At 40.6% G+C, this 18,974-nt stretch overlaps 1 protein-coding gene across 1 annotated transcript in view; it reads right to left on the reverse strand.

Moving 5' to 3' along the window:
• Positions 1-18,974, reverse strand: part of LOC130356605 (uncharacterized) — a 1,200,575-nt gene that overhangs the window by 725,962 nt on the left and 455,639 nt on the right. The window contains exon 3 of the mRNA XM_056558369.1: positions 15,097-15,346. The gene's annotated coding sequence lies outside the window, so the exon portion shown is untranslated. The remainder of the gene's footprint in view (positions 1-15,096; positions 15,347-18,974) is intronic.

The raw sequence follows: 18,974 nt of genomic DNA on the forward strand, positions 1-18,974 counted from the left end.
GAGCCTTATTACCCCACAGGTGTTTCACGACTTTTGCATATGTAAAAAAAAAATAAAAAAATTTCCACTAAAATGTGTGTTTCCCCCCTAATTTCACCTTTTTGCAAGGGTTAATAGCAGAAAATACCCCCCAAAATTTGTAACCCCATCTCTTCTGAGTATGGAGGTACCCCATAAGTTGACCTGAAGTGCACTATGGGCGAACTACAATGCTCAGAAGAGGAGTCATATTTGGCTTTTTGAGAGCAAATTTTGCTCGGGGAGCATGTCGCATTTAGGAAGCCCCTAAGGTGTCAGAACAGCAAAATAACCCCCACATGGCATACCATTTTGGAAACTAGACCCCTTGAGGAACGTAACAAAGGGTACAGTGAGCATTTGCCCCCCACTGGTGTCTGACAGATCTTTGGAACAGTGGGCTGTACAAGTTTTCATTTTCATGGACCACTGTTCCAAAGATCCGTCAGACACCTGTGGGGGGTAAATTCTCACTGCACCCCTCATTACATTACGTGAGGGGTGTCGTTTCCGAAATGGGGTCACATGTGGGGTTTTTTTTTTTTGCGTTTGTCAAAACCGCTGTAACAATCAGCCACCCCTGTGCAAATCACCTCAAATGTACATGGTGCGCTCTCCCTTCTGGGCCTTGTTGTGCGCCCCCAGAGCACTTTGCGCCCACATATGGGGTATCTCCGTAGTCGGGAGAAATTGCGTTACAAATTTTGGGGGGCTTTTTTCCCTTTTACCTCTTGTGAAAATGTAAAGTATAGGGCAACATCAGCATGTTAGTGTAAAAAATAAAAAAAATTTACACTAACATTCTGGTGTAGACCCCAACATTTCCTTTTCATGAAGGGTTAAAGAAGAAAAAGCCCCCCAAACCTTGTAACGCAATTTCTCCCGAGTACGGCGATACCCCATATGTGACCCTAAACTGTTGCCCTGAAATACGACAGGGCTCCAAAGTGAGAGCGCCATGTGCATTTGAGGCCTAAATTAGGGATTTGCATAGGGGTGGACATAGGGGTATTCTACGCCAGTGATTCCCAAACAGGGTGCCTCCAGCTGTTGCAAAACTCCCAGCATGCCTGGACAGTCAACGGCTGTCCGACAATACTGGGAGTTGTTGTTTTTCAACAGCTGGAGGCTCTGCTTTGGAAACAGTGGTGTACCGGACGTTCTTATTGGGGGAGGGGGGCTGTGTAGGGGTATGTGTATATGTAGTGTTTTTAACTTTTTATTTTATTTTGTGTTAGTGTAGTGTAGTGTTTTTAGGGTACAGTCACATGGGCGGGGGGTTACAGCGAGTTTCCAAGCGCAAAATTTGCTGCATCTCAAGATGCGAGAAACCCACTGTAAAAGCCTCGCCCATGTGAATGTACCCTGTACATTCACGGGGGTGGCGGGGCGGGGGGGGCTTGCATCAGCTGTTGCAAAACCACAACTCCCAGCATGCATGGTCTGTTAGTGCATGCTGGGAGTCATAGTTTTGCAACAGCTGGAGGCACACAGGTTAGGAAACACTGAGTTAGAAACAGACAATGTTTCCCAACCAGTGTGTCTCCAGTTGTTGCAAAACTACAACTCCCAGCATGCCCAGACAGCTGAAGGGCATGCTGGGAGTTGTAGTTCGGCAACATCTGAAGGGCCAGATGTTGCTGAACTAAAACTCCCAGCATGCCTGGACAGTCAGTGCATACTGGGAGTTGTAGTTTTGCAACAGCTGGAAGAGCACAGATTGGAGACCATTATACAATGGTCTCCAAACTGGGGCCCTCCAGATGTTGCAAAACTACAACTCCCAGCATGCATGGTCTGTTAGTGCATGCTGGGAGTTATAGTTTTGCAACAGCTGGAGGCACACAGGTTAGGAAACACTGAGTTAGAAACAATGTTTCCCAACCAGTGTGTCTCCAGCTGTTGCAAAACTACAACTCCCAGCATGCCCGGACAGCTGAATGGCATGCTGGGAGTTGTAGTTCGGCAACATCTGAAGGGCCAGATGTTGCTGAACTAAAACTCCCAGCATGCCTGGACAGTCAGTGCATGCTGGGAGTTGTAGTTTTGCAACAGCTGGAAGAGCACAGATTGGAGACCATTATACAATGGTCTCCAAACTGGGGCCCTCCAGATGTTGCAAAACTACAACTCCCAGCATGCCCGGACAGCCAAAGGCTGTCTAGGCATGCTGGGAGTTGTAGTTTTCAGACTCCTAGAAGCAGCAGTGAAGATCTTCACTGCTGCCTCTGAGGACTACATACTTACCCGTCGCTGCTCGTCCACGTGGCCGGTCCCGCGCTGCTCCTCCGTCCCGCCGCTGGATCAGGTAAGTCCGCCGGTCCCCACGTGTTCCCCCCGAATGCCGCAGGTCCCCGCGAGCCCCTGCAGCGCTTCGTCCCCCGTTCTGCCCGACTTCCAGGGGTGGGCAGTGCGGGGGATCTGAACTTTCACCCCAGATCACTGTGATTGGTAAACAGGGACCAATCACAGTGATCGCTGACCAGGACCATCAATTGATGGTCCTGGGGGTGAAGCAGAAGTTGTCCCCTGCTGGAAACAGCGGGACTTCTGCCAGTTAACCTGTGCGATGCTGCGCATCGCCGGGTTAACTGAATGTCATTTATAAACGCCGGGATGCGCGAACGCACTGCACAACCCGGCGTTTATATATGACATTCTGCGGGAAGGGGTTAAGGGCACAGTAAATTGAAAGACACTGTACCCTAATAGAGGCCTCCTCCTCTCCTTATAGCCTTCCTATCCATCTCCAAAATTGGTGCCTTACCAATTCTTTGCATCATTTTATGCAAATGACAGTACACAGAGACACTTCCATAGCCTACAATCTCAAAAAATCTTAACCCAAATTTTTAAAATTCACCAATTTTGTCAAATCAACATACATAACGTCTCAAGAAGTTATATGCTGTTGAAGTGAAGAAAAAATGTTTCAGTCTCACTATTTTGGTTAAAAATCATGGACAGTTAAAAACTATGATTTGGGTTAAAAAAAAAAGGTACAAATAGGAATACAAAAAAATCATCACAATAGCTGGCAAGTACAGCACACTATTGGTACAAATTTACACATAGCAAAACTACACATTTTACATACAGATTTAAAACAACAAGATTCCTTCTTACTAGGCTTTTGTGATAAAAAAAAAGTGCCACCTCCTGTCAAACACAAATAGCACAATGTTAAACTGAGTTACAATAGCTGGCTATGGGAACATTACTGTATTATCTATTAAGAGCACAGCGAAATGAAAGACACTGTGCCCTAATAGAGGCCTCCTCCTCCCCTTACAGCCTTCCTATCCATCTCCAAAATTGGTGCCTTACCAATTCTTTGCATCATTTTATGCAAATGACAGTACGCAGAAATGCTTCCATAGCCTACAATCTCAAAACATTTTTACCAAAATTTTTACAATTCACCAATTTTGTCAAATCAACATACATAATGTCTCAAGGAGTTATATGCTGTTGAAGTGAAGAAAAATTTTTCAGTCTCATGATTTTGGTTAAAAATCATGGACAGTAAAAACAAACAAACTATGATTTGGGTTAAAAAAAAGGTACAAATAGGAATACAAAAAAATTATCACAATAGCTGGCAAGTACAGCACACTATTGGTACAAATTTATGCATAGCAAAACTACACATTTTATATACAGATTTAAAAACAACAAGATTCCTTCTTACTAGGCTTTTGTGATAAAAAAAAAAAAAGTGCCACCTCCTGTCAAAAACAAATAGCACAATGTTAAACTGAGTTAAGATAGCTGGTAGAGATGAGCGAACTTACAGTAAATTCGATTAGTCACAAACTTCTCGGCTCGGCAGTTGATGACTTTTCCTGCAAAAATTAGTTCAGCTTTCAGATGCTCCCGTGGGCTGGAAAAGGTGGATACAGTCCTAGGAGACTCTTTCCTAGGACTGTATCCACCTTTTCCAGCCCACCGGAGCACCGGAAAGCTGAACTAATTTTTGCAGGAAAAGTCAGCAACCGCCGAGCCGAGAAGTTTGTGAAGAATCGAATTTACTGTAAGTTCGCTCATCTCTAATAGCTGGCTATGGGAACATTACTGTATTATCTATTAAGAGCACAGTGAATTGAAAGACACTGTGCCCTAATAGAGGCCTCCTCCTCCCCTTACAGCCTTCCTATCCATCTCCAAAATTGGTGCCTTACCAATTCTTTGCATCATTTTATGCAAATGACAGTACACAGAAACACTTCCATAGCCTACAATCTCAAAAAATTTTTACCAAAATTTTTTAAATTCACCAATTTTGTCAAATCAACATACATAACGTCTCAAGGAGTTATATGCTGTTGAAGTGAAGAAAAACATTTTCAGTCTCATGATTTTGGTTAAAAATCATGGACAGTAAAAAAAACTATGATTTGGATAAAAAAAAAAGGTACAAATAGGAATACAAAAAATCATCACAATAGCTGGCAAGTACAGCACACTATTGGTACAAATTTACACATAGCAAAACTACACATTTTACATACAGATTTAAAAACAACAAGATTCCTTCTTACTGGGCTTTTGTGATAAAAAAAAAGTGCCACCTCCTGTCAAAAACAAATAGCACAATGTTAAACTGAGTTAAGATAGCTGGTAGAGATAAGCAAACTTACAGTAAATTCGATTCGTCACGAACTTCTCGGCTCGGCAGTTGATGACTTTTCCTGCATAAATTAGTTCAGCTTACAGGTGCTCCAGTGGGCTGGAAAAGGTGGATACAGTGCTAGGAGACTCTTTCCTAGGACTGTATCCACCTTTTCCAGCCCACCGGAGCACCGGAAAGCTGAACTAATTCATGAAGGAAAAGTCAGCAACCGCCGAGCCTAGAAGTTTGTGACGAATCGAATTTACTGTAAGTTCGCTCATCTCTAATAGCTGGCTATGGGAACATTACTGTATTATCTATTAAGGGAACAGTGAATTGAAAGACACTGAACCCTAATAGAGGCCTCCTCCTCCCCTTACAGCCTTCCTATCCATCTCCAAAATTGGTGCCTTACCAATTCTTTGCATCATTTTATGCAAATGACAGTACACAGAAACACTTCCATAGCCTACAATCTCAAAAAATCTTAACCCAAATTTTTAAAATTCACCAATTTTGTCAAATCAACATACATAACGTCTCAAGAAGTTATATGCTGTTGAAGTGAAGAAAAAATGTTTCAGTCTCATGATTTTGGTTAAAAATCATGGACAGTTAAAAAACTATGATTTGGGTTAAGAAAAAAGGTACAAATAGGAATACAAAAAAATCATCACAATAGCTGGCAAGTACAGCACACTATTGGTACAAATTTACACATAGCAAAACTACACATTTTACATACAGATTTAAAACAATAAGATTCCTTCTTACTAGGCTTTTGTGATAAAAAAAAAGTGCCACTTCCTGTCAAAAACAAATAGCACAATGTTAAACTGAGTTACGATAGCTGGCTATGGGAACATTACTGTATTATCTATTAAGAGCACAGCGAAATGAAAGACACTGTGCCCTAATAGAGGCCTCCTCCTCCCCTTACAGCCTTCCTATCCATCTCCAAAATTGGTGCCTTACCAATTCTTTGCATCATTTTATGCAAATGACAGTACACAGAAACGCTTCCATAGCCTACAATCTCAAAAAATTTTAACCAAAATTTTTAAAATTCACCAATTTTGTCAAATCAACATACATAACGTCTCAAGAAGTTATATGCTGTTGAAGTGAAGAAAAACATTTTCAGTCTCATGATTTTGGTTAAAAATCATGGACAGTAAAAAAAAACTATGATATGGGTTAAAAAAAAGGTACAAATAGGAATACAAAAAAATCATCACAATAGCTGGCAAGTACAGCACACTATTGGTACAAATTTACACATAGCTAAACTACACATTTTACATACAGATTTAAAACAACAAGATTCCTTCTTACTAGGCTTTTGTGATAAAAAAAAAAGAGTGCCACCTCCTGTCAAAAACAAATAGCACAATGTTAAACTGAGTTAAGATAGCTGTCTATGGGAACATTACTGTATTATCTATTAAGAGCACAGTGAATTGAAAGACACTGTGCCCTAATAGAGGCCTCCTCCTCCCCTTACAGCCTTCCTATCCATCTCCAAAATTGGTGCCTTACCAATTCTTTGCATCATTTTATGCAAATGACAGTACGCAGAAACGCTTCCATAGCCTACAATCTCAAAAAAATTTTACCAAAATTTTTAAAATTCACCAATTTTGTCAAATCAACATACATAACGTCTCAAGGAGTTATATGCTGTTGAAGTGAAGAAAAAAATTTTCAGTCTCATGATTTTGGTTAAAAATCATGGACAGTAAAAAAAAAAAAAAACATGATTTGGGTAAAAAAAAAGGTACAAATAGAAATCCAAAAAAAATCATCACAATAGCTGGCAAGTACAGCACACTATTGGTACAAATTTACACCTAGCAAAACTACACATTTTACATACAGATTTAAAAACAACAAGATTCCTTCTTACTAGGCTTTTGTGATAAAAAAAAAGTGCCACCTCCTGTCAAAAACAAATAGCACAATGTTAAACTGAGTTAAGATAGCTGGTAGAGTTGAGCAAACTTACAGTAAATTTGATTCTTCACAAACTTCTCGGCTCGGCAGTTGATGACTTTTCCTGCATAAATTAGTTCAGCTTACAGGTGCTCCAGTGGGCTGGAAAAGGTGGATACAGTCCTAGGAGACTCTTTCCTAGGACTGTATCCACCTTTTCCAGCCCACCGGAGCACCGGAAAGCTGAACTAATTCATGCAGGAAAACTCAGCAACCGCCGAGCCGAGAAGTTTGTGATGAATCAAATTTACTGTAAGTTCGCTCATCTCTAATAGCTGACTATGGGAACATTACTGTATTATCTATTAAGAGCACAGTGAATTGAAAGACACTGTGCCCTAATAGAGGCCTCCTCCTCCCCTTACAGCCTTCCTATCCATCTCCAAAATTGGTGCCTTACCAATTCTTTGCATCATTTTATGCAAATGACAGTACACAGAAACACTTCCATAGCCTACAATCAACATACATAACGTCTCAAGAAGTTATATGCTGTTGAAGTGAAGAAAAAACGTTTCAGTCTCATGATTTTGGTTAAAAATCATGGACAGTTAAAAAACTATGATTTGGGTTAAAAAACAAGGTACAAATAGGAATACAAAAAAATCATCACAATAGCTGGCAAGTGCAGCACACTATTGGTACAAATTTACACATAGCAAAACTACACATTTTACATACAGATTTAAAACAACAAGATTCCTTCTTACTAGGCATTTTTTGATAAAAAAAAAAGTGCCACCTCCTGTCAAAAACAAATAGCACAATGTTAAACTGAGTTAAGATAGCTGGCTATGGGAACATTACTGTATTATCTATTAAGAGCACAGTGAATTGAAAGACACTGTGCCCTAATAGAGGCCTCCTCCTCCCCTTACAGCCTTCCTATCCATCTCCAAAATTGGTGCCTTACCAATTCTTTGCATCATTTTATGCAAATGACAGTACACAGAAACGCTTCCATAGCCTACAATCTCAAAAAATTTTAACCAAAATTTTAAAAATTCACCAATGTTGTCAAATCAACATACATAATGTCTCAAGAAGTTATATGCTGTTGAAGTAAAGAAAAAAATTTTCAGTCTCATGATTTTGGTTAAAAATCATGGACAGTAAAAAAAAACTATGATTTGGATTAAAAAAAAAGGTACAAATAGGAATACAAAAAAATCATCACAATAGCTGGCAAGTACAGCACACTATTGGTACAAATTTACACATGGCAAAACTACACATTTTACATGCAGATTTAAAAACAACAAGATTCCTTCTTACTAGGCTTTTGTGATAAAAAAAAAGTGCCACCTCCTGTCAAAAACAAATAGCACAATGGTAAACTGAGTTAAGATAGCTGGCTATGGGAACATTACTGTATTATCTATTAAGAGCATAGCGAAATGAAAGACACTGTGCCCTAATAGAGGCCTCCTCCTCCCCTTACAGCCTTCCTATCCATGTCCAAAATTGGTGCCGTACCAAATTCTTTGCATCATTTTATGCAAATGACAGTACGCAGAAATGCTTCCATAGCCTACAATCTCAAAACATTTTTACCAAAATTTTTACAATTCACCAATTTTGTCAAATAAACATACATAACGTCTCAAGGAGTTATATGCTGTTGAAGTGAAGAAAAAAATTTTCAGTCTCATGATTTTGGTTAAAAATCATGGACAGTAAAAACAAACAAACTATGATTTGGGTTAAAAAAAAAAGGTACAAATAGGAATACAAAAAAATTATCACAATAGCTGGCAAGTACAGCACACTATTGGTACAAATTTACGCATAGCAAAACTACACATTTTATATACAGATTTAAAAACAACAAGATTCCTTCTTACTAGGCTTTTGTAATAAAAAAAAAAGTGCCACCTCCTGTCAAAAACAAATAGCACAATGTTAAACTGAGTTGAGATAGCTGGTAGAGATGAGCAAACTTACAGTAAATTCGATTCGTCACGAACTTCTCGGCTCGGCAGTTTATGACTTTTCCTGTATTAATTAGTTCAGCTTTCAGATAATCCCGTGGGCTGGAAAAGGTGGATACAGTCCTAGGAGACTCTTTCCTAGGACTGTTTCCACCTCTTCCAGCCCACCGGAGCACCGGAAAGCTGAACAAATTTTTGCAGGAAAAGTCAGCAACCGCCGAGCCTAGAAGTTCGTGACGAATCTAATTTACTGTAAGTTTGCTCATCTCTAATAGCTGGCTATGGGAACATTACTGTATTATCTATTAAGGGCACAGTGAATTGAAAGACACTGTACCCTAATAGAGGCCTCCTCCTTCCCTTACAGCCTTCCTATCCATCTCCAAAATTGGTGCCTTACCAATTCTTTGCATCATTTTATGCAAATGACAGTACACAGAAACACTTCCATAGCCTACAATCTCAAAAAATCTTAACCCAAATTTTTAAAATTCACCAATTTTGTCAAATCAACATACATAACGTCTCAAGAAGTTATATGCTGTTGAAGTGAAGAAAAAATGTTTCAGTCTCATGATTTTGGTTAAAAATCATGGACAGTTAAAAAACTATGATTTGGGTTAAAAAAAAGGTACAAATAGGAATACAAAAAAAATCATCACAATAGCTGGCAAGTACAGCACACTATTGGTACAAATTTACACATAGCAAAACTACACATTTTACATACAGATTTAAAAACAACAAGATTCCTTCTTACTAGGCTTTTGTGATAAAAAAAAAAGTGCCACCTCCTGTCAAAAACAAATAGCACAATGTTAAACTGAGTTAAGATAGCTGGTAGAGATGAGCAAACTTACAGTAAATTCGATTTGTCACGAACTTCTCGGCTCGGCAGTTGATGACTTTTCCTGCATAAATTAGTTCAGCTTACAGGTGCTTCATTGGGCTGGAAAAGGTGGATACAGTGCTAGGAGACTCTTTCCTAGGACTGTATCCACCTTTTCCAGCCCACCGGAGCACCGGAAAGCTGAACTAATTCATGCAGGAAAAGTCAGCAACCGCCGAACAGAGAAGTTCGTGACGAATCGAATTTACTGTAAGTTCGCTCATCTCTAATAGCTGGCTATGGGAACATTACTGTATTATCTATTAAGAGCACAGCGAAATGAAAGACACTGTGCCCTAATAGAGGCCTCCTCCTCCCCTTACAGCCTTCCTATCCATCTCCAAAATTGGTGCCTTACCAATTCTTTGCATCATTTTATGCAAATGACAGTACACAGAAACGCTTCCATAGCCTACAATCTCAAAAAATTTTAACCAAAATTTTTAAAATTCACCAATTTTGTCAAATCAACATACATAACGTCTCAAGAAGTTATATGCTGTTGAAATGAAGAAAAAAAATTTCAGTCTCATGATTTTGGTTAAAAATCATGGACAGTAAAAAAAAACTATGATATGGGTTAAAAAAAAAGGTACAAATAGGAATACAAAAAAATCATCACAATAGCTGGCAAGTACAGCACACTATTGGTACAAATTTACACATAGCTAAACTACACATTTTACATACAGATTTAAAACAACAAGATTCCTTCTTACTAGGCTTTTGTGATAAAAAAAAAAAAGAGTGCCACCTCCTGTCAAAAACAAATAGCACAATGTTAAACTGAGTTAAGATAGCTGGCTATGGGAACATTACTGTATTATCTATTAAGAGCACAGCGAAATGAAAGACATTGTGCCCTAATAGAGGCCTCCTCCTCCCCTTACAGCCTTCCTATTCATCTCCAAAATTGGTGCCTTACCAATTCTTTGCATCATTTTATGCAAATGACAGTACACAGAAACGCTTCCATAGCCTACAATCTCAAAATGTTTTATCCCAAATTTTTAAAATTCACCTATTTTGTCAAATCAACATACATAACGTCTTAAGGAGTTATATGCTGTTGAAGTTAAGAAAAAAAATCGCAGGCTTGGAGGATGGGTGGGCGGGGCTTAATCGCGGACTAAAGAAGGAACCACATGCAATGATGGTACGCAACAGTAAAACCCCCCCCAACACTCCCCAGCTACCCACCAAACCTCCGACGTGTTTCACCCAACGGGGCTTTATCCTGGATAAAGCCCCGTTGGGTGAAACGCGTCGGAGGTTTGGTGGGTAGCTGGGGAGTGTTGGGGGGGGGGGGTTTACTGTTGCGTACCATCATTGTATGTGGTTCCTTCTTTAGTCCGGTTAGCATGTTTATCACTTCCTATGGCATTTCAGTTCAATTTTTATATGTTGGTACTCTTGATATGAGACCTGTATAAATATTTACCCTTTTCATTGAGGCGCTTTCTGCCTTTGTACATATCTCATGTTTACACATCTATATATTTATCTTGTGATTTACCTGTTTTTACATGCCATAGGCCAGTGCACCCGGATTATTTCTTTATTTCTGGTCTCCCCCTGCTCCGTAGTTCCCACGTATGTTTGTCCACGCTGTGTTTGTTTTATGTATTATTGGAACTTTCCATAAATAAAATTTATTCTTTTTTACAAATGGTCCATCTTTAAGTTGGTTATTTTCTTTTCGGTTTTTTAAATTTCTGCTAAAGTTGGACGTGAAAATGAAAAATGTGATTTTTTTTCACCAAAATGCTGGAGTTACCCCAATTTTTTTTATTTTCACAAGGGGTAATAGGAGAAAAAGCCTCCCAAAATGTTTAACCCCATTTCTTCTGAGTATGGAAATACCCCATATGTGAATTTAAAGTGCTCTGCGGGCGAACTACAATGCGCAGAAGAGAAGGAGTTCCATTGGGCTTTTGGAGAGAGAATCTGTTTGGAATGGAAGTTGGGGGCCAGATTAATGGACCCCTGCCCCACATGTGACCCCGTTTTGGAAACTACACCCCTCACAGAATGTAATAAGGGGTGCAGTGAGCATTCACACCCACTGGTGTTTGACAGATCTTTGGAACAGTGGGCAGTGCAAATGAAAAATAAAATTTTTCATTTTCATGGACCACTGTTCAAAAAAATCTGTCAGACACCAGTGGGGTGTAAATGCTCACTGCATCCCTTGTTACATTCTGTTAAGGGTGTAGTTTCCAAAATGGGGTCACATGTGGGGGGGGGTAATTTTTCTCGCACCATGGGGGTTTTGTAAACGCACATGGCCTTTAATTCCAGACACATTCTGTCTCCAAAAGCCCAATGGCGGTATTGGCATACTCAGAAGAAATGGGGTTACAAATTATGGGGGGCTTTTTTCCTATTACCCCTTGTGAAAATGAAAAATTTGGGATAACACCAGCATTTTAGTGAACAAAATACAAATTTTTTATTTTCACGTCCAAATTTAATGAAAATTCTTCAAACACCTGTGGGGTGTTAAGACTCACTATAGCTCTTTTTACATTCGGTGAGGGGTGTAGTTTCCAAAATGGGGTCACATGTGGGTGTTTCTTTTTTGCGTTTATGTCAGAACCGCTGTAACGATAAGCCACCCCTGTACAAATTATCTCACATGTACATGGCGCTATCACTTCTGAGCCTCGTTGTGTGCCCGCAGAGCATTTTACGTTCACATATGGGGTATTTCAGTATTCAGATGAAATTGCGTTACACATTTTGGGGGTCTTTTTTTTCCTTTTACTTCTTGTGAAAATGAAAAGTATGGGGAAACACCAGCATGTAAGTGTAAAAAAGAAAAAACACGCTGGAGTAGACCCCAACTTTACCTTTTCATAAGGGGTAAAAGGAGAAAATGCCCCCCAAAATTTGTAAGGCAATTTCTCCCGAGTATGGAAATACTCCATATGTGGCCCTAAACTGTTGCCTTGCAATACGACAGGGCTCCGAAGTGAGAGAGCACCATGTGCATTTGATGCCTAAATTAGGGATTTGCACAGGGATTACACTCAGATACCAAAATTACCCTATCGCAGTGTTCCCAAACTGGGTGCCTCCAGCTGTTGCAACACTGGGAGTTGTTGTTTTGCAACATCTGGAGGCTCTGTTTTAGAAACCGTGCTGTACCAGATGTTTCTCATTTTTATTGGGGGAGGGGGGTAAATGTGTAGGGGAATGTGTATATGTAGTGTTTTCACTATTTATTTTGTGTAGTGCAGTGTTTTTAGGGTACATTCACATGGGCGAGGGTTTACAGCAAGTTTCCCGCTGGGAGTTTGAGCTGCAGCGGAAAATTTGCTACATCTGAAACTTCATTCACTGTAAACCCCCGCTCGTGTGAATGTACCCTGTACATTCACATGGGGGGAAGAGGCTAACCCCCAGCTGTTGCAAAAATACAACTCACAGCATACCCTTTGGCTGTCCGTGCATGCTGGGGGTTGTAGTTATGCAGGCACACTGGTTGCAAAACACTAAGAGTTTGTTACTTAACTCAAAGTTTCGCAACCAGTGTGCCTCCAGCTGTTGCAAAAGTACAACTCCCAGCTTGTACGGACAGCTATATGGCATGCTGGGAGTTGTAGTTTGCAACAGCTGGAGGCACACTGGTTGCGAAACACTGAGTTAGGTAACAAACTCTGTGTTTTGCAACCAGTGTGCCTTCAGCTTTTGCAAAAACAACAACTCTCAACATGCAGTGACAGCTTAAGGGCATGCTGGGACTTGTAGTTATGCAACAGCTGGAGGCATACTACTACAACTTCCAGCATGCCCTTTAGCTGTCCGTACATGCTGGGGGTTGTAGTTATGCAACAGTTGGAGGCACACTGGTAGCAAAACACTGAGAGTTTGTTACTTAACTCAGTGTTCCCCAACCTGTGTGCCTCCAGCTGTTGCAAAACTGCAACTCCCAGCATGCATGGTCTGTCAGTGCATGCTAGGAGTTATAGTTTTGCAACAGCTGGAGGCACACGGGTTGGGAAACACTAAATTAGGAAACAGACAATGTTTCCCAACCCGTGTGCCTCCACTTGTTGCAAAACTACAGCTCCCAGCATGCCCAGACAGCCGAAGGGCATGTTGGGAGTTGTAGTTATGCAACAACTGGAGGAGAACAGTTTGGAGACCACTGTGTGGTGGTGTCCAAACTGTAGCCCTCCAGATGTTGCAAAACTACAACTCCAAGCATGCTCAGACTGCCCAGACATACTGGGAGTTGTAGTTTGGCAACATCTGAAGGGCCAGATGTTTGTTAAGAATGAAAGAAGACATTTGATTGGTTGCTATGGGCAACTGGGCAACTTTTCCTCTGGACAGGTTTTGATAAATCTCCCCCATTATCTTTCCGTATATGTCAGGGTAACATTGTGCTGTTGACATTCAGAGAAGTGGGGGCCTTAGTCTTGAAAGAGTTCATGTAGCAGTTATTAATAATATAGAAAACAAATCTAGGGCAGATTGATGAGGAAAATCAAGGAAAATGTAGCAAATGCTTTCCCAATGGTCGCCATATAGAAGCAAAGTGTGGCCCCATAGAACTTTATTAGGTTTTTACATTGTACAATCCGGCCAAATAAAGACAAATCCACATGCAAAGGTGACATGAGGATCAGGAAGTCAGAATGAATGTATGTTTCCATCTCCAAGACAAGACTGTTTCCCAAGCAGTGTACCTCCAGCTTTTGCAAAACTACAACTCCCAGCATGCTAAATTGTAGTTTTGCAACAGCCGAGGGCACACTGGTTGGAAAACACTGTCCTAGACTGTAGAATATTTAGTACTAAGTGTAATGGGAGCACTCACTTCTCTACCAACACTGTCCAAACCTGTGTGCCATCTGTGATCAACTTCCATTAAAGAAACAGGACAAAAAGATAAGCGGCATCATCTCTATACAATTGGGGGGGATACTCGGGACTGGCACTGTACTTGGTAAGACTCTGCTGATTGGTTGATTTTACCTCTATATTAAAATGTTGGGTCACACAGAGCATATCCGTAGTGTATTTCACACTGCAGAAGCAACAATGGCAGTCAATAGAGCAAGCCCCCTGCTGCAGCTGGATAGCTTTGTGTCCGCTTGTAGTGGTGGATTTCCCACTGTAGACAAACGGCCATATTTTTTTTACAGCTATAAATACCATTGAAAATTCAATGTATGAACATAGCTTTAAAGTGGTCTTCCAAAAACAGCACCACACCTTTCCTCAGGTTGCAACCTGGCTCCATTGACTTCTACTGAGCTGCTATGTTTCTGGATGAAAGCCATGTTTTCCTAACCCTGGATAACCCATTTAAACTGTAGCAGAAATTTACTCCAGAAGTTTGGTGCATTTTTAGCGCATGATGCCGCAGCCTAGGTCAGACCACCTTTTTATTAAACCACTCCCCCTTTTTGGAATGCACCTGAAAAGTGTATAAAACTCATAATATGTACAGGATCTGCTACATATACTGAGGTCAATGGGTAGCAAAATCAGCCACTGAAAATATGTAGCAGATCCTGTACGTGTGAACCTACCCTAAATATGGCACCAGTCAATAGTAAATCTGGCCTATTGTGGCTGTAACCTGGAGTCCTGTGGTAAAAGTGATAGACAATTCTAGCTCTTCCATGATGTCCTCCTACCTGTGCTGCCCATCAGATGGATGTAGCAGGGTCCTTGAAGGCCACTTACACTTCTCTCTTCTTTGCTGGAAGTTTTCTTTCTCTTTTAGGTCATTCAGGCCCAGATATTTAGCAGGAATGTAATAACCTTTTCTTTCTCTGTACCTTAGTTGTACTGGGCGGCTCCTGGACACGGTTTCCACTGTTCTGGTCTCCGTTCAGCTCTCTTCCATCTTCTCCTTTCTCCACTAAATTATTTTTTCTTTGTTTACTTCATTTTATGACAATGGAAAAAGACGATAAAGTCACTAGAAAACTACAGCAATGGGCAATGGGCTCTGACATGTGTCTCTGCTAAACTCTAGTGAGCAAATGAGAGATTTTTCTGTTCATCTGGCTACGTATCATGTCTGTTATGATGATGTCACCAGCTGCCCTACTGTGATGTCAGCAGCCAATGTTCTAATGGTCTCTTTGTTTCATCAGCCAATCAGGTGTTACCTTACTGAGAGGTGCTTTGACATGGTTTTGTTCTACATTACACTACACTTTATACATATCTAAACTTCCATATATATTAGGTAGATAGCAATATATATATATATATATATATATATATATATATATGTGTGTGTGTGTGTGTGTGTGTGTGTGTGTGCTTAGTATTCCACTCTGCCAATTTTAAGACCAGTATTTCCCTACCAGTGTAAGGCTAAGTTTATACTTGTTTTTTTTGTCCTGCGTTTTTTGGGTTGATAAAAACGCCTGAAAAAGCGCCAGTGCAATGTCCTGCATTTGTCGTTTTTTTTTTTTGTTTTTTTTTCATTTGTGTGGAAATTGCATTCTTGGCACCTTTTGGTTTTTCTTTTTTTTTTTGGTATCCAAAATTAGTTTGGTACCAAAAAAAAAAAAAAAAAGATGCAGTAGTGATGGCAAAAAAATTATTTAACGAAATCTAAATTTTGTATAACTAAATTTGAATTAATGTTTAATAAAGTGTGTGTGTTTCACTTTTTTTTCTCTATTTTTTACATTTTTTAGGTAGTACTACTACTCCTAGCATGGAACAGAGTGTTCCATGATGGGAGCAGTAATACCTGTAGTAATAGACATATCGCCCCAGGTCTCAGTCCTGACACCCGATGCGATCGTCCATTATATAGCAGAGATGCAGCTCTACACAGCACTAACATCTCTGCTCTGTACTCCGGCCAGTGATGGGAATAGAACATCACTCATTCATATTTCCCACCCAGAGTGGTGATTGGCCGGATGGTTGCAGTCAATCACAGCTCTGAGGGAAATATCAATGATTGAGTGGCCGGAGTACAGAGCAGACATGCGAGTGCTGTATACAGCCGCTCCATCTCTGCAATAGACAAGACGATCACATCAGGTGCCAGTAGTGACATCCACTGTGATGTGTCCTTAACTGCAAGTATTACTACTCCCAACATGGAGCAGACTCTGCTCCTTGCTGGGAGCTGTAGTACCTGCATTAATAGACAGATCGCAGCGAGTGTAACTTCTGACACTCACTGCGATCTGTCTATTAATGCAGGTACTACATCTCACAGCAGTGAGCAGAGTGTGCTCCATGTTGGGAGTAGTAGTACCTGCAGGTAAGGAAAGATCACAGCGGGTATCACTCCTCCTGACACCCGCTGTGATCCTCCTGTATAATGTATAGATGCAGCGGCCGTATATATACGCATATTCCGATTTCCCACAGAGAGCTGTGATTGGCTGGAACCATCTGGCCAATCACAGCTCTCTGCGGGAAATATGAATAGGTGTATATATACGGCAGTGTAGGGGACCATAGAAGAGCGGCCGCTGCATCTAGTAATTATACAGGAGGATCACAACAGGCAATCTGTCAATTAGTACAGGTACTAACTGGAACAGTGTTTTCTATGCTGGGAGTAGTAGTACTACCTAAAAAATGTAAAAAAGAAAAAAGAAAAAAAAAGTGAAAAACACATAGGGGGAGATTTATCAAAACCTGTCCAGAGGAAAATCTGCTGAGTTGCCCATAGCAACCAATCAGATTACTACTTCCATTTTTCAGAAGCCTTGTTAAAAATGAAAGAAGCGATCTGATTGGTTGCTATGGGCAACTCAGCAACTTTTCCTCTCAAAACCTGTCCAGAGGAAAATGTTATTATAAAAAAGATACATTTCGTTAGATACAATTTTTTCCTTTACTATTGTATCTTTTTTATTTTTTTTAATGGTACTCATGAAATTTTATTAAAAAAGGTATCTCCATCACTTTTTTGGATCGCTAAAGTCCAAAAAAGAATGAAAACCGCATGAAAAAACGCCAAAGTTAAAACCCGCATATCGTTTTTCTTGGAAATTTTATTCACTCCCATAGACTTCAATGGGAGAAAAACGCCATGATTTTGACAAAAAAAAAATGCCAGTGGCTCAACATGCTGCAATTACCAACGATCTGAAAAACGCCAAAAAAGAGTGGAAAAACGCCAAAAGTATAAAAAAAAACACGCCAAAGTAAAAAATGCCAAGTGGAATAAGAATTTTGCAATTTCTCATTGATTTACAGCTAACATCTGGCCACAGCATTTTTTGGCCTAAAAAACGCCATGCGGCAGAATTGGTGTTTTTCTTGGTGTTTTTGCCCCAAAAAAACAAGTAGAATTCCAACCCATCTCCAGCTTTTGCAAAACTGCAGCTCCCAACATGCCCAGACAGCCTTCTGTTGTTTGGGCACCCTGAAAGTTGTAGTTTACAACAGCTGAAGACACACTGGTTGGGAAACACTGTCCTAGACTGTAGATATTTGGTGTAATGGGAGCGCTCACATCTGTGCCAACACTGCCCAAACCTGTACGCAATCTGTAATCACCTTACATTATCAGACCAGGGCATAGAGAGAAGTGGCATCTTCTTCATACATTTGGGGGGCACTCAGGACAGGCGCTCGACTGGTTGTTAAGCTGTTTCTAGAATGGCAGTTAAAATGGCTGCTGCAGCATAACAGTTGTCATAGCAACTGCTCCTAGCAGGACTGTACTACTACAGGACCATATAAACTGCCCCAAAAACACAGTAAAAATGATAAAGATGGTAGCTATATGATTGAAACAAAGATGGGAAAGTGCTTTGTCTTCTTGCTCTCATTTCTTTCAATATCATCCATTTTGCAGCTGTTGACCTGCTAGTTTATTTTTACCCACCAGTCAATGGTTCAGTCCAGGCTTTTATTTTCGCTTGGTAAGACTTTGCTGATTGGTTAATTTTACCTCTATACTGAAATGTAATTAACCTTTTAAGAATAGGGTCACACAGACAGGGCCGCCATCAGGGGGGTACAGTAAGGGGCCCGGACCCTCAGGGGAGCCCACTTGGCCCCAACAGTCTTTCTTGCGAGGAGGGCAGCACACTGTCACTTTAAAATGGCAGGGGCTGCAGTTGGTATGAGACATGCCTGTGCGCGACTCTTAGTTACCAGCAGGGCCTGCTAGTAGCAGCTGGCCAGTGACGTTGGCTCACGTGTCCCTCCTCTTCCTGCCCAGTTCTGCAATAGAGGAGCGGAGCAGCAAGCTACACTGCACACAGGTACTTACTTGTATGGGGGCTGTTTGTGTATATAGAAGCTGTGTATGATGGCCATGTGTGTATAAAGGGGCAGTGTGTGTATATAGAAGCTGTGTGTGTGTATGATGGCCATGTGTATAAAGTATAAAGGGGCAGTGTGTGTATATAGAAGCTGTGTATGTGTGTATGATGGCCATGTGTGTATAAAGTATAAAGGGGCAGTGTGTGTATATAGAAGCTGTGTATGTGTGTATGATGGCCATGTGTGTATAAAGTATAAAGGGGCAGTGTGTATATAGAAGCTGTGTATGTGTGTATGATGGCCATGTGTGTAT

The sequence above is a fragment of the Hyla sarda genome, chromosome 2 (assembly GCF_029499605.1).
Source record: "Hyla sarda isolate aHylSar1 chromosome 2, aHylSar1.hap1, whole genome shotgun sequence".
Classification (NCBI taxonomy): Eukaryota; Metazoa; Chordata; class Amphibia; order Anura; family Hylidae; genus Hyla; species Hyla sarda.